Raw genomic sequence first — 15,644 nt, forward strand, 5'->3', positions numbered from 1 at the left:
TACTATAAATAGTTTAAAGTAATTCGTTTGCTGATTATAATTTAATGTTCAACAAAATGATTTCATCTTTTAGATGTCGAATAGCGAACATGTCATGCAATTTTATTATTTAATTTGTCAAAGACAATGGGTATGTCTTTTGTTTTTCATTGATGCAGTTCTAAAAATGTTCGAACCTCATATTTATGAATATTTATATTTTTATTCCTTAACAAAACAAAATATTTGTGAAATACTATACTGTACTTTTATAAATGTTTTCGTAATTGATAATAATATATAGAGGAACATTTGCAAAATTCTTTGTTACTTCTATGACGCTTTGAGATAATTATGATGTTATTTTTTATACAGGAGTAACAGAATACTGTATATGGTTTGAAACATTGTTTAATTTAATTTATTATCGCAATTCGCTACGTAAGTTAATTAAATTTTAATTAATTAGGTCCACACGAAAATGATCAAAGGTTGTTCTTTCAATACATAACCAACCTGGATAATACACTCATTGACAAAAAATCTATATATCAAGACAGAATTATTGGATTATTAAAAAACTGTCGTAGACAGATATGTAAATGTTTACAGTTGAGGATGACAGATAATGCCGTTATCATTTAATTTGTCTGAATGTCTTAAAAACTTTATTTCAGTATCTAACAAAAACGCTCGCAGACATTCATTGAGTTTAGAATTTTTAGTGTGCCTGTTGTTTGGAAATCTTCTAACATTAAGCAAAGACGGAGTTGACAAAGGCCAAGTCATCAAGCTAAAGGCAGCAGAATGCCGCTTTGTTGAACTGACCACCATTTGGACCGTTCTGGCTTGATTGTGGAACAACCATATGAGCAGCTCTCGATTCCATAGACAAGTCACCACGATAGATGATCGTCTGATCATAAGACAAGCACGAACAGCCGCAACGGCATCTTTCTCTACCATCCAGAAACAAATGAAAGGCTCGCTAAATCATTGATAAGCGATTTAGCGAGACTTCCATCGATTGTAAATGGCACTGGAAGGAACAGGATTCTTCCCGTAGCATTTACAATCAACTAGTTGTGGCAAATTTGCGTGAGTGGCGACCACTACTTCGCGTCCTGCCATTAGCACCTCAGCATCGTTTGTTCGTTTTCATGGTGCCTTAACAAAAATGATGGCAGTCAGCGACTGATAGCGTATCGTCAATAGCGACTAAATTCCGGTTCTATTTGAGAACAAACGACAATCATGTCATAGAGTGGATAATCATTGATAAGCACTTTAATCTCGTTTTTTTCAGATGTGTGGCACACTGCACCTCCGCAAGCGAGCCCGTCTGAGATGCCATTTTGTATCGATCTGTCATTCCTAGTGGTGGTGCGAAAAACATTGAGTGCGGGCGGCGGACGGTTTAGGACATTTCGCAGTATCATATGTTTTTATGGCAAAGCAGCAAACAGCTTCTTTCCTGCGAGATAGTGCTCGGTGACACGACTAAGATTTCCCAAGAATGCTCTGTCATGTTGTTGTCACATTTCATTGGTCCTCTCAGTCACGTCTGTGAGCAAATCTGTCTCAGAATGCCTGTATGCTTTCATGGCTGAATGTGTCGTCGTATGCTTTCAGACAAGAGACGGTCCTGACGGTCCTACAAGATACTAAAGGTTCTTTTAAATAGTACTGTTGCACCGAAGGAAACTGTCATTGTTGGTGCGTGACGTTTTTGTTTATTTACGAAGTTTATTTAAACGTTAGTTATTGTTGAATACTATTCTGAATGAAAAATGGTACAAACAAAATTAAAGTGTATTGTTTTAAAGCAGAATCTTAAAACTAAAAATATTTCATTACTGAAAACTGTTAATTGATTTTGCTTACCTTTGCAATTTATCTTCTTTTCCTTTCATTTTTTATCCTACATTTTTCTTACTTCTTTACATTGTTCCCATCTGAAAAATCTATTTTCAAATAATGCTAATGTTACTAAATGCAATAATATTTTAATTATCTCGATACTTAACACATGTTAAAATACATTTGAACGACTAGATTGCCTAAACAATAAAAGAGATGGTCTGTTACTCCGAATGACCCGTGTTTGAGTTGAACCCTATGGAAATTTCATGTATTGTTTAAGATTCGTTAGGCTTTATCCATCATTACTAGACCATTTCATTGTATTTTAGGTCGAATTCAAGTTGGGTTTAGTTTGATGGATCTAGGCAGAATGAGAACCGCACTTCTCAGGATGACCAACAAGAAACTAGCCTCAATTTAGATGTTAGACACGTAAAGAAAAGCAAGAAAACACCATGCAGCCAGCTATTGGTCAAGTGTAAATTCGGGACCAGCTGCCAGTGTACAGTGGTTTTATTTAGCTAGTAGACATTTTAGAAATTTCTTCCTAGTACCTAGAAAGTGAAAAGTACTTTCAAAAAATAATTTTATTTTAATTCTTCTATAAACGATATCAAAAGTAAAAGCTATTATAATATTAGAAATACATTTTTTAGACACTATGAATATTTCTCTCTCCAAGTTCCTTAAATATTTTAATTTGCTTATTTTTAATTTGTAAATTTTAAAAATAAATTTTTTGTGCCTCTGACTCTGGAAGAATCGTTTTACATCTAATTCTTGATTCAGAGAATTAATTTTGGAAAAATAAACAGAAGATAAATCTAATTATTTTCAATCTTTTGTTTGAAAGCCATTTTTATATTTTCCATTTTAATGTTGAAGACTTTGATTTGTTTAACTTTGAAATTAAAATTTTATGTTGGAATTTTATTGTTTTTAGAATGTTGTAAGGAAAAAAATCTTTGTTAGAAAACTATTATTAAAAAGTTTTACATTCTTATTTACTATAAAAAGCCAAAATCAGATGCATGTTCATCAAAAATAAATATATTTCAAATATTAAAAATTTTTTGTTTTTATGAAGTATTACAGATTTTATTACTTTTTATTTTACAGTTCTGTTAGATTTTTTAGGACTTTAAATTAAAATTTTAGCTGTGCTTTATCTCTGACAATTTTTCCTATAAATTGAATAATTTTGCATTAAGATGCTCGACAATTTAATGCAGTCGTAGACATATACTTACTATTTTTATTGTTTAAAATTAAAAATAATACTGAAATCGAATAACTCAGAACGTTTTCGAATATTCTACATATATATTAAATTCCAGAAGAGCTTAGAAATGATCGAAAATAAATAAAAAATAATATTTTACTTTAAATTTTATATCTCAATTTTTAGACAAGTGTTTCTTCTTTTCTTATTTTTTCATGATATAGCCTAATTTATTTCAGTCTTTATTATTTAGTTTATTGATCAAAACACGTTTAATCAGCCTATTTTTCTTCGTTGTTTAAATATTAATAAAGCATTTGGCCCAAGAAGATATTGTTTACAGACACGAAAAATCCGATTTTGAATCCAATTCGGTTTCTCATAATCTTTTGTGAATAGTTCCGGTTGAATGTACTCAAAAACCACACATAGTGGCTCGATACATTTAAATAACTCAGGAATATTGACGGTACACGAAAAAATCCAACATGATTTTTGTATGATTTATATGTAATTTCGATGTTTGTTTTGAAATAATTATTTTCGAAATTGCATTTTATTTAAATTCTTCTTTATTCTTATTTTGTTTTAATTCAACTCGTCTTCTTATATTTTAACTTACATCGTTTAATTTTTATGCATATGATTTGTGAGATCCGGAAATTTCCCTGAACGTAAATTCGTAAAAACGTAACAATTTTTAATAACCGTTCCCTTTATTAAATTGGAAAATTTTCCTATTAAAACCATCCTGCCTAAAAACGGTCCTGGATATAAACATCCTGTATAAAAACGGTCCCAGACGAGAAAATATGCGTCCCCGGACATATAACTGTCAACAATCCTTTGTTCTTAAACTGTATCCGGATCATCTTGCAACTTCAGTTTATAGTTAACGTCCGAATTCGACATATATTTTGAATCCCAGGAACACCTATGACCCCGATCGCCATCCACCCTCAATCACGTGACCTAATTTCCCAGACAAAAACTATAAAAGCCACTCTTTTCCCCCCTCAGGGGAGTCTCTTATCATCTGCCGGACGAACGCCATCGCAGGTCGTCACACCGCTCGGACCTACAGTCCTAACGTCTCCGGGCTCAGTCGCGACTTTATAAAACTGTGCCTATTTCGGATACTTATCTACCCTTCGTGGATATCAAAGTGCTAACTCTAAGGAAACGAATTAAGAGGTATGAACTGAACTGTAAGCTCTCTCTCTCGAACCCTACGCGACTTAGGGAATTTAGTCAGATTTGTATTGGTGTCCTTTGTTAATTTTAATAAATCTTGTTTTATTTGTTAATTGATGTCCTCTTGTCTCGAATATCGCTTTCGCCTTACCGTCGACCCCATCTCACCTCCTATCCACTCGCCAGATAAGAAAAGTCCCGACTCTAGGGACCGAACGAAACTTAGCCATCTTGACAAGTGAGCTACAGAAAAAGGAGGTACGACTGTCCGCCAACCTCCCCGTTCTCACAGATTTGACATAAAATGGTTATTACTTTTCTTTACTCAGATATTTCTCGATAAGCAAATGTGTACATTTTTCATGTTTAGAGAAAAATATATGTGCCAACGAAATAGAACAAAAAATAAACAAAATGTTTATTTTTTGTTCTATTTCGTTGGCACCATAAAAATTCAATTAAAGATCGAATGGATTTGACAATAATTTATAAATACAGAGTAATGTTCAAAATAACCACTCAGTCGGTTTGACGAAAAACACAAATTTTATATTTACAGTAAATGTACAAAATAATCCAAATTAGAGTTACAATTAATTATGCACAAACACTAGTCTGAACAACAACCGACTATTCCCGTACAAATTCGTCGAAAGAACTCCTTACGAACAAACAGACTTGTAATTAACAAAACCTCCGAGTCAGGAACAAGTTCGTACACAACCACGTAACTTCCAACGAGAGAGTTAGTTAGCACCTCGATAACGACGATCTCCCTTGATCCGATCCGATCCGATCACCTCCGATACGATGCCAGCCGATCCCGATACGAACTTCGATCCGAGCTTAAATAGTCGACGGCGTTCGAACCCTGCTCCAATCAAATTTGAATGTTCCCGCAACGGCCGCCAACGGTCACTTCCCGCCGGCCAATCGTCCGATGGTCGACGATTTGAAACTTAACGGTTCTTCCCACGGAAGTTCCTAACGGTCGTTTCTACCGGCCGATCCTAACGACTTTTCCGTTATGACAGTTCGTTATAACAAACAGGTGGGAATCGCGCGTCTTGACGATTCCATACCTTACATACAGTCTGTCCACTCGAGAAAGACACCTGGATACATAGATATCACATGATAAACAGACAAGTCTATTATTACTTTAGGGAGTGTGGCTTATGTCAAATTCCTTAAAAATGAAAATATCTCGAAATATTTTTTTTCTCAAATTGAAACGTTAGTAAATTTTTAGTTTTTTATACGTTGTTAGTTTTATGCGTTGTTCATTGATATAGAAATCTCGACATAAAATATTTCATTCATCTAAATATCACATTTATATATCTGTGTATATGATGAAATTTAAACTAAAAAATTAAACTAAGAATAATTTTAATCATAACAAAATAATTACATATTTAATTAATTACGGTAGACTGTGCTTAGCTTTTTATTTTGAACATTTTTATTTGTAAAAATGAGACGTATCGTTTCTCCCCCTGACGTTATCACATTCTTTTCGAGTGCCTTCCTCACGTGGACATACTACTAGTGTTCAGTGGTTTCATCCACTGAACACTAGTAGTTTGATCATAGATTAAGATATTATTATAAAATATTATGTATTCTTCTTATGTCCGGATTACATTTCAACAGATACCGTAAAAAATTAAATACTGCGAAAATTTTTGCGCATTTACAGTTAACCAAAAAGAAAAAAAGTTAAAATGTGATTAAAATGTTTAAACTTATCTTTTCAAATAGGCCTATAACGAGTAACATTTTATTCCGATATTTCTAGATATAAAGAACAAACTTTTATTATAACGTATAAAGTATCCTACACTATTTGAGAAAAAAACCATGCAAACCGAAGTATTCACTGCAGTGAATAGCACTCGGAAGTTTTCCATATTCGAAATGTCAGAAGCTGAAAAAAGCACGATTTGCTGACTTAAGAGTCATATTCGGTGGCACTAGAAATAGGTTAACTTAACCTACTCCTAACTTAACATCCAAGAAAACACAAACACGTATAACAAGACCAAACTGTATGTCTATATTTTATTATTTGTAACATGTTATTTTCAAATAGCAATAAAAATTTTTTGCAAATACCTACTCGATAGTATAACGAGAATATAAAAAATTCTGAATTATCTACAAAAAAAAGGAAAAAAAATACAAAATCATAAATAACAAAATCAGTTTTTCAATCGATGAAAATAAAAACAATTCCATAATTTCTTTTTATGGCCGGTCTTGGCCAAATCATGGTAGAAAAAACTATGAAATATATGTCTGGGCTGCTTTTTTCTTGTCAATAACCAAATCAATTAAATTCAACATATCCATAGTAGGTTCATCTAACTGTACTCTTTTCTCCCTGCGAGTATTAAGGTCTTTCCTCTATACCCATTGTAAGTTTGGCCGGACCCAAAATGAGAGATGGGACTCTACATATCCTGAAAAGATTACCCGTGAAAAATTTCTAGATACGAAATTCCATAGTTATTGTGATAATAAACAATACAATTTATTAGTTCAAAATTAACTGTTACACTAAAATGACCCTGGTCATGGCCACTTTCGGATATCCCAAAAAATTAAAAAACAACAGTAGTGAGACAATACATAAAACAACAAATAAAATGTTCAACTTAAAATTTGAGGAAATATTGTTTTGAAAACCCTAGTATATAAGCTACAATAATTATTTACTGGAATTTCTAATAAAGATTTCATTAATCATTTTAATTTTAAAAATTGACTATGAAATTATCTTATCTTACTAATAACTATATTTTTTCTGTACAAACTTATTCAAATATTATTCACTATTCGCATTCCTACGTTATAAATTTTATATTTGAAAATTGTCAAATGTATTTTTAGTAGTAAAGCGTTAACATTAAACTTTGTGATAAACTAGGTACAAATGTAATCGAACTTAAGAACTGATGAAATAAGTCTATGGTAACGATGTTCTCTATCGTTTCCTTATTTTTACTGGTTTGTAAGATTTGGGAAGATTTTGATGGTGGCAAACTTTGTGGACGACCAGCAAGGGAATCATTTATAGGGAATTTATTCCGCAAGATCAGACAGTAAAGAGTATTATATAGACTTTTTGGATCGTTTAGTTAAAAAATTCTCCAAATAACGTTTCAGTTTCGGAAAAAACTGAACTGGTTCCTGCTGCATAACAATTCTCAGTATCATTCTATAATAATGATTGCGAAGTTTTTGGCCATCACAAAACTAAATTATTCTTTTTATTTTCTGATTTATTCGCAGTAAACTATTCCTTAATTCACAAAATTAAATCGATACCGAAAAGAAAGATATATTTTATAAGAATATAGAAGATATTACACATAACATGACATAAGAATTGATGAGGTTAATTTTAAATGAATTAAAATATATATATTTTCAACATTACGAGTGAAGGAAAATTTTTATCGAGTAATTATTTTAAACAATTCAAAAATAATTATTCTATTATGTTATTTTTAAATACACCTTGTTTTTGACAAATCTATGATAATATATGAATATCTATATTGGGCTGCAATTTGAAAAAATTATAGACCTATAAATTCCTATTATCGTCCGACTGTCTCTGTCTGTCCTTCGAGAACAGAGTTATATAAATGAAAGCCAAGTCAGATATGAAAATATTAGGGACAGGAGGTCCCGATTAACTATATACTGTATGTTTGGTGTCAAAAACTATGCCCAAATAGAAGTTACGTTATTAATTGGATTAGAATCGATGTAAAAAAACAGGTAATGGACGATTGCGTATCAAAGTAACGCATAACCACTGTTTCTTCTGTATTAATTTTTAGGTTTTCAGATTTAAACACATTTATTAATAAATAGATATCAGACTGTAAGATAGATGGATCAGAACAGATTAATTTTATCTTCGGCATAAGCTATAATACGAGATTTAAGACGGCAGAGAAGCTGATTTAAATATATTGCTACTAAGAATAGATTCGTATTGGATACCACATAAAGGAACAAAATCAAGAAAAGTATAATCACCTATTTTATTTTTATAAGTTCTTAATAAAATTTAATTGTTAAACCAAGAATATTTGTAAAATTTGGAAGTGATTCAGAATATATATTTAAGACATTTTAAAGAAATGTTTACGTTATTTTAAAACATATTTGTTGATATATTCTCGTGACTTTTATAGTTCAATTTATCCACAGACGTATTTCAAAAAGTTCATTCAATTAAAAGCACAAATTTATTTAATAGAAGAATGAATTAATTGCATAACGAAAATAACGAGTATCAATATCTTTTTAAAAATTTATGGAAATGTTCTTTAATAACTTTACGCTGAATAGGTAATTCCGTTATTATCCCCTTCAGCGTAATTACTCAATTCTGAAATTGGTAGCGGCGTAAAGATCGAATATTTTTCTTATTTTTCTTTATTATATATTCAGATTTACAAGCATTAATACAGAAATGATTTCTATGTTGAAAATTTAGAAATTCAAGAAAATAAAAATTGTTTTATATACTTTTAGACGGAAGGGTGGCCGAGAATGGTCGTATCTCTGTGGAGGACTCAGATCCGACTAGTCCTCTAGAGAATTCTCAAGAATTTTTCATGGATGATCTGTCTCATATACTTCGGCCCCTTTCCTCATTGTTGACTTGGACAAGTCTATAACAGATATAATTTAAAAAACCCTCTTAGTAGCTATAAGATAAAGAGATAAAAACGAAAAAATTATGTTATATAAATTTTCTTGTTTGTTATACAACTAAATGATTTTCATATAAATATATCTCTACATTTATATATAAATTATTAAATCAACAAACTTATATACAAAAACTTCAATTTAGATAAGGTCATTTATATTTTCCATTGCTAATTAAACTTGAATTACTCTAATATACATAATTTGATTATTTAAAATTTATGTTTTTGTTTATAATTAATGAAAAAGACAGAAATTTAACAGTAAAAAGTCGAACATAAATACAAACTTTACTAACATATTCATACAATGTTATTCACTATTAATTTTTTTATTTTTAAACATATTCTAATACAAAAAAATGTTTTCTATTCTATTCTAGAATATTTCCGAAAATTGCATACAGTGACAAAGTATTGGCTTGTAAACGGAGAGGGAATAAAAGAAGTGCCGACCTCGCTAATTGGATTCAAGGGTGGTCCGGTCGTAGATCATTTGCCAGATGGTAAACTCCTGGCAGTAAACAAGTGGGCTTTACCCTCATCCGATCAGAGCAGACCTGGGTGGAAGCTGTTCGCTAGGAAGATTTGTAATTGGTCGGAAGTTCCCGTCCAAAAATTCTTTAATTACGGAGCGAACGGGAAAGAGAGGGAGAAGGGCTCGAGACTGGTGACACGGAAGTCTCAGACACTTGAAAGACCCACTGAGATTAGAGAGAGAGAGCATACTCTTCTGCAAACTATCTCAGGGACGGGTAAGTGCTGAGACCGGACGAACCGTGCAGTAGAGCCACTCCACAAGCTGACCGAGGTCTCTCCAGAGCTCAATAGTTTTCGAAAGCCAAACTGGAACGTGAGGCATCACGCTTTATATACTCTGTGGTTCCAACTCGTATACTCTCTCTCTCTCTCTGTCTATATATATATATATTGTAAATAAACTGTATATATTGTCTATCTTGAGTATGGAGGTCTGCTTTCACCGAATCTACATTTAACAATATTGAGTCGTTCTTAATTCGGCAAACTAACTCGAGACGGAGTTTGGTGAAGAAACTTCACTAATAGAAATATATAATGTTCAGACAAGCGAATATTCATGTGGTTCTGAACCCGCTGAAGCGTAAGTGAAGATGGAAACATTTATGAAAATATATTATCTTACTTTTTTCCTACTATTATTGCTAGAAAGTTAGGAAGCAATAAATAAATTTAAGTTTTTAAATGAATATCAAATATCAATCATTCAACCATGGTTAATCGCTAAAACCATGTATACCCAAGATTTATGAATAAATGTTATTTTAGAATTTGTAATGATATCGTATCATAAATTTTGCATCTCGCTATTTTATTTTTTTATATTTTTATTCAATATAACAACGCACTTTTACAGTTTTAAATTAGCAGCCTGATCAGCAGCATGCAAATATTCTAGTGGAAAATCAGGATTTTTCGTGTATTCGAGCTTCAGATTTTGTTCTCTTTTCAAGTGGAAATATCATAATACAAATGAGGAAAAAAATTCTAAATTTCAATAATAAATTTCTTAATTTCATTATAGTAAATTTTGAACTTTTATTTCCATTTCTGTTAATAATTCAGTGAATCTTCAATTGGGTTTACAAGTAATAAACAGGTAACATCATTAAAGCTGGAGTCCTTTAACGAAGTTTACCTGTTTATCTCTATCTATTGTCTACCAAACACAGTAGTAAATTAATTTGAATAAACCCGGAATAGAAGAATGTAAATCACGTAGGATAACTATTAAGAGGTAAAGGAAGATTAAAAAATTCACTTAGCAGTTTGATTATGTAGTTGATATGTTGTAAGATAATAAATAAAAAGAATATGGCTTCTTCCTTTTAATATATTTTATAAAAACAGTTATTATAATTCACTATAATACAAATCTAATATGAATTTATGTAAGACAACAAAATCTGTGTACTCAACATAATTTTGATTTTCTTCCATACTTTATTATCATATTTATTCATATTTTTACAATTATTTAAATTTTTACTTTATTAATACTTATGTATAGTTATTACTATTTTGCATCATGTAAGATATTATTGAAATTAAAATTTTATATAAAAAAGTAACAAACTGAATAAACAGAGTTATATAATTGACGGGTACTTGACACAAACGAAACACAAACCTCTTCTGAAGTATTCTAGAAAAGTGACATAATTGCCTCGCCGGATATGCATATTTACATATTAACAATTTTTAAAAATTTACAAAAAATTTCTAAAATCAATGTTCGTAAATTCAAAAATTAAAATTTCGTAAAGAGTAGAAAACTGAATAAACAGAGTTACATAATTGACGACTACTTGACACATGCGAAGCACAAACCTGTTCCAATCTTTCTTTGTAGGCTAGAATGTGCATTTGTGACTAACAATTTCGCAATTTTTAAATAAATTTTTAAAAGTGTTTAAATTATTTAAACAAATATTTTCTGATTTTTCAGAATTTCCGTAGAACTTTGTATTATATAAGTTAAAACTTTACTTTTATGAATATTGAAACGTAATTAATCTTATTTATAATGTTGTAAATTGAAGAAGGGGTGACAGTGTTTAAAACGACTTCAAACGTACAAAAACAATATAACAGTAACCGTCTACAACGCTATTTAGAATTAAGAAACAACACTTACAAGCAGCGAGAAATAATTGGAATAACGTTTTAGGTGTAATTCATAGACTATCATAAGGATTCTATATTAATAAATTAATAAATTCGAATAAAAAAATAAAGACAAGCAATTATTTATTGTGACATCGTCACAATGCCGGGCTGCAATTTTTAATCATATTTTTTAACTTATTTAATTTAAAATATATGCTTTCCATTTCAAATTAGTAGTATTGCCCCTTTACATCATACTTTTCGTGCTAGCAGTAGAGTCGTGCAGGTCATCTATCTAACTCCTTTCAGGGAAAATTTTTGAATTGAACTTCTGGTGCAAATAGGAAGTTCGTATATAGTTAATTGGGCCTCTTGCTCCTCAGGTTTTCATATCTGGACTCATCTTTCATCTATCTAACTCCATTCTCGAGATTGAGAAAGGGCAAACAGACGGATGACAGTGGAAATTTATAGGTTTACAATTTTTTCAAATTGCAGCCCAATAACAAAGTTAAAAGTGTATGAATGTTAATTAAATAATGTTAATCAGGACATACTTTCAAGAGAGAGAGAGAATGGTGGCGATTGTTTCTGCATCACTAGCATTTAAACATTTACCAGAAGTTAAACACTTCCATCCGTTCTGTCTGAAAACCCTGAGATGGCGAACAAACGTTTTTGATAATCCTGGCCACGTGTTATAAAACTTTAGATTGATCTTGATTGGCGATACGTGCTGAAGCTGTGTTATTACGTTTGCTGCGGGCCTATTTGTGTTTATAAAGTCTCTGTCTTAAGTTCCTGCTAGTCTATCCGATGTATACTGTTTTCACTCCTATCTATCGAAAATGGTAGTTCCAAATATTGCTCACTTTATATACATGTACGTGTTGTATCTCGAATATTAACAGTTTAAAAACAAATATATATATAGGCTATATGAACGCTTTGCCTACTTAAGGTTACATTAAAATTAATAAGTTCAGAAAACCAAAATCATTTTAGGCCATTCTACAGCCAATGTCAGCTTATGATAGTGGATCTCCAAAAAATGACCGATAATGTTACTGAACTGAAATTACAACATGATACCAAGTTTCATATTTTTCTACTAATTATTTTGCTATTTTTCTAAATATTTATGTCACAACATCTTCAAAAAAAGTAATATTTTATTTTCCACTTCAAATGACTGTTTTATAATTAATTATATTTATTAAAAATAAATGAAAGAAAGATATAAAATAGTTACATATCATAAAAATTAAAATAATAAATTTTTAACTTTTTTTCAAGAATTTTTATAGCAATATGAGATAATTATTATAAGTTAAATATCAAAAGTGGTATAAGAATTTATTTACTAATACATATATTTATAGCAATTAATTAATAATAATTGAAACTTGTGATAAATAATAGATTAATAAATAAATAAATCTAGCTATTTATGAATTATTAATATCAAACTTTCTTGAATATAATTGCATTGACATAATTTTTCATGGGTGGTAAATCCCATATACGTCTTGCTTCATTTCTTACCATCCACAATGGAAGTGGCCTGGAAAAAAGAGCCTCTTAGTGCTCATAGGACCGAATATTTTATATTTAAGAAAAATGCCCTATACTCTCATTTATAAATATATATGTGATAAAAAGTTAAAAATTTAATTGTTTCATTAATGAATTTTCATTACTATATTTCATTGTACGGAACATTTACTTTCTGGACATCTATAATCTTTAATTTCGTTTAAAATCCTTAAGAATTCCGTGTTGTTTTCGGTGGATTTAAATTATTATTAGTTTATTGAATGTATTATTTTTGTTTCCACTGTGATTATTTCGGTATTCATCTACATATTTAAGTATTTTACTTTGATTTATATTTTTCCTTTCGAAATTTAATTATACAGATTGCGAATCCCTTCTGGGAATCTCCAATTATTAAAAATATTCGATAAGATAACTAGTTTTATTTTCGAATAAATCAAATATATATATATTTTTCATTTTAAATATTGAAAATAAATTTAAGTAGATACACTATCTAAGTTTGATTTTCCGCTTCGTTAAATGCCAATTGGTTTTCATCTCTTTCTTGATCTATAATTCTTGAATAAATAAAAAAAGAAATATTTATATTTTTAAGCTAAATAATACTTAATTAGTTAATTAACTTGATAAACATTTTTAATCAGTTGTCATTAATTAATTTGAAATACTATTTGAAGCAATATGCATTTTTGTATCTGTGAATTATGTGAAAACAGTGGATGAATTTGATAACTTCTTGATAATATTAAATTTCATTTGTAATTAATTAAATTAATTACAAGTGAAATTTGTAATTAAACCTCTTGTAATTAGATGTTTTTTAAGTTTCATAATTCTTACTATTTTAGCAAGGATATATTAAAATATATTAACCGTTTGTTTAAAAATGTTTAGCTTTTAGAACATTGTAAGCGTCGTTTTTTAAGAATTTACAAATAGATTCTCGAGAAATTCTCTTTAAAATGTTTTATTTTGCATATTATTAGTTACTTTTTAATAGCTATATTTTACTTGAATGTCTTGCTTAATAGTGCTTAAGCTGTATGAATAAAATATATGTTTAAAAAAATCACAGTGTGTAAAAATATATAAAAATAGTCATTAAAACAGACCCTCATCATGATTATTCACACGTGAAATTGGATCTAAGTAATTCTTGGAAAAACTAATTTAGATAAAGTATTTATCAGTTTTAGAAAAAAATTAGCACATTTATTTTAATACAGTTTGTAAATCTAATAAAAAATATAAAAATATAACTATTTTAATATTAGTATTTAATATTTGAACTACGCGTGAGTCTAGGTGACAAAGAGCTAAGGAAGCAAGCCAATAATAGATCTTGTTTCATACAAAACGGACTCATTGGCTTACTTACTTCGCTGAGAACCTACATGCCCCAATAAAAATTCACTTTAAAAAATTATTAAATTGGCATTAATAATTAGATTTGTGTATATTGATTTTTATATTATTTTAAGTCAAGTTACAGTGTAATTTTTAACATTAACAATAATTACTCATTATAATATAAAACATAAATCAGCGATGATTGAATATATAAGAAAAATGATACACTGTCTTTCTTGTAATTCATAAGGAAAATATACCATGAAAATATTACATTAAGATATTTTAAACAGCTTTATGTAGCATGTAAAAATTAAGATACTTATACACATAGTACAGCATCGTACATTGTTTAATAGCCAATAAACATATTAATTTAAATATAAATCCTGATAAAGCGTAGATTAAAGAGACAGTTATTGAATATTTGAATGAATATTCGTGCCAAGATGGAAATCACGTTTCAAGTATACTTTACTATTATTATGCATACAGTCGGAATTTATCAAAATAGGATTTAACTCTGTTTCATGTTAACTCAAGTAAATCTAATCGAATAAAATTTCTTAGTATTTTAAGAATAGGCTGGCAATTTTAAGTTCAAGTCACGAAATAGACAAACTGCTCGTACGTAGAATATCGAGCCGAAATTTATTGCATTGAAAAATAAAATTGCAATAATTTAACTTTGCCAAATTTTTTGCCTTTATTTTAATAGTATTAATTAAACACGCGAAAACGTTTTGCTTTCTTATAATTATCCCATTTATCAATTGTAAAACTATAATTTGAAGAAAACTTTTATATGTGGTAAGGACGTACATATTCTGTAGATAAAGCCTAATTATTAATTTGATTCTTGCATTTTTTTTGAGAAATTTACTATTGAAAAGTAAAAGTGTTTAAGTTTATACAGGCTTGTAAGTTTTTTGTGTAAGAAAACAGAATTTTTCAATTCTTGTAGTTCTTGTAAACTTCAATAAAACAGAACTGCCAACTTTTGATATCAATATGTTTGAGCTTTCCATCTTTCTGTCAGTTTGTTTTCCTTCGAGGAAATAAAACCCTTTGTCCATTGTAAAATTTAAGAT

The sequence above is a fragment of the Centruroides vittatus genome, unplaced genomic scaffold, assembly GCF_030686945.1.
Source record: "Centruroides vittatus isolate TY-2023 unplaced genomic scaffold, ASM3068694v2 contig_927, whole genome shotgun sequence".
Classification (NCBI taxonomy): Eukaryota; Metazoa; Arthropoda; class Arachnida; order Scorpiones; family Buthidae; genus Centruroides; species Centruroides vittatus.